A 2,500-nucleotide genomic window follows, 5' to 3' on the forward strand; every position below is an offset into this window, starting at 1 on the left:
TACTGTACCGCTCATTCAAAAGCCCAGTGGCCGGGCGGCACAGTGTTGTGCCAGCCATTCAATTGATTTAGGCCTAATAATTCCAACGCCCCGGCATTGTGACATTCAAGGTTAGAATTCCCCCGTTGTGGATGGGTTAAAAAAGAAACATTGCTAGAATAAGTAGTACAGACACCATATATATGTATGTGTAAGTGAGCAACAATTGTATTAAAGCTGCTTTTATGCATGTGCCCACACTATGTTAATAGTTAGACCTAACAAAAATGCAAACTAGATACATGAAATAATTGCATTTGTTTAATGATATAAAACCGTATATGATAGGAGTTTTTGGTAATTAATTCTCTTATTTTTTTGTACTGACATATAAATCATTAATGATAATATTAATAACAAAATGTTCTCTAGTAGAAAGTGTTCAGGATTATGACTACAGTATATCATTGTGATCCCTATGATAAAGTTTAAGATTGCATTCACAGGCCACTTGTATTTAGAGAGCCTGAAAAGTTGCCTCTAACTAGCGCTGACAGATTATCTCAGTCAGGCTAATATCATGTTCAGATGGGTTTGAGTGGGACTCGTATACATACAGGTTGGTCCTGTTATCAGCTCGTGCAAACAGATGTGCATCTTGAGCAGGCAGTTAATGAGCATATAGCAAGAAATACACTCACTCTATAAAATATCAATCTCTTGCATCCACTGGCACATTCCTCCTATTTCTAAACCCTTCATATCTGAGAAGACTGCACATGGTTCCCAAGGCTATAACACTACTGGATACGTAGGATAGAAATAGCCAAGTGTTATAATCTGTACCTGACTTTACATTCACTATTGAGGAAGTAATATTGAAATGAAATCTTACAGAAGAAATAATATCATACTTAGACTGGATTGAAAAAGAACTTCTTAGAAGTAGTTAAACTATAATGAAGTGCAGAGAGGTTATCACTCTACACACAATGAAAATTAAACAGACATGAAAAGGAATTTAGTGAAGCAGATGAGAATACAATATCAATGAAGGTTATTTTGGTCAAAAATTAAAACCATAGAAAAATGTAGAAAATAAAAAACATGAAAAACCCATATGAAAAAAATAAACAAATAATAATGATAATTTCAGTGCTCAAGATGACATTGATAAGCCACCTTTACTAAATTCTCAAGAATCAAATTGTATGAGGTAAACATATCAACCTTACATTACTTTTTAAATATCTTATACTAGGGATATATCAGCTTTATTACATTTTGCATAAAAAAATGAAATCCAAATCTTTAATAATAGCCAAAGCCAGATTTTTGGACTTGCATCCAAAAATATACTTTTGATTAATTATGTTACTTGCAACATTTTTTTATCAAGAAAAATGACCTCTGTAAAAAAAAAAAAAAAAAAAAAAAGTATGGTGGGCAGACTTATGACTTTGTTCACTAACCATTACCTTGTTGAGTTCAAATTGTTCAGCATCTTTCAATAACCAAAACATTGTTCACTTTATCATATTAAGACTCAATTACATGGAAAATAAAAGTCGAACCTTGATTTTACTTGTCACAATTTACTTCTTTCAAGCAAATATCATTAAATAAATTGCAAACATCAATTATGTATCTTATTTAATTTTTCACACATTGATTTTAAGTAATTCCCCATTCATAAAAAAAAATTATCTTCAAAGATAAAAAAGAATTCAGTTTTTAATAATGCATGCGTATATCATATGTGTATATATTTATCTAGCTATATATCAAAATAATGATAAAAAAAAAAAAAAAAAAAAAAAAAACATCAAGCAGCAAATTTCCTGGCATGTTACACATACATAACAAAGACTCTCTTTTAACTGTTACAGAAAGTGTACATTTTTTGTTATTAAAAGAATTGTATCTATAATTAATAACGACAACCTGGAATGATTAACATTTTAACAAAATATTGTCACATTATTTTCATAAGCAGTTCTTTTTATATTGAACAAGGCAAAGATGCACATGACAGGTTGAGAGGATTCATGATGGCTCATCAGAAAGACAATGATATTATTTGGACATGATGTATTTAAACAATCATCATTAACCTGTCAAGTGCACTCCCCAACCCCCCAAAAAATAAACACATATATGTAATAAAATAAATAAATTAAGTAAATAATAAATATACATATCATAAAATTAATAAATAAATGAGTACAGTAACAGCCTTCTGGAGGTGGATGTGATTTCATTGGGACTATCAAGAAAGACCACTCACATTATAAGGGGAACCTTCATGTCTAGCAATCATAAATTTCAAGGTAAATAAAACTGACCTTAGCAAATGCATAGCAGCTGCCACGTAAAAGAGAAAAATTCATCTTACACCAAACACCATCATTATAAATAATCAACACAAGAGTGTTCCTGATGCATCTAATATCATAACTATAATAATAATAATAATAATAATAATAATAATAATAATAATGATAATGATAACAATAATAAT

General features: G+C 30.0%; 1 protein-coding gene across 1 annotated transcript in view; it reads right to left on the reverse strand.

The window, feature by feature from the left end:
- Window positions 1-1,554: 1,554 nt before the first annotated feature.
- LOC122252564 (nudC domain-containing protein 2) overlaps window positions 1,555-2,500 on the reverse strand; it is a 6,477-nt gene continuing 5,531 nt past the window's right edge. The window contains exon 4 of the mRNA XM_043015089.2: window positions 1,555-2,500. This exon is cut by the window's right edge and continues 281 nt beyond it. The gene's annotated coding sequence lies outside the window, so the exon portion shown is untranslated.

Source organism: Penaeus japonicus, unplaced genomic scaffold, assembly GCF_977035675.1.
Source record: "Penaeus japonicus unplaced genomic scaffold, GWHDUDI00000001_assembly GWHDUDI00000007, whole genome shotgun sequence".
Lineage (NCBI taxonomy): Eukaryota > Metazoa > Arthropoda > Malacostraca > Decapoda > Penaeidae > Penaeus > Penaeus japonicus.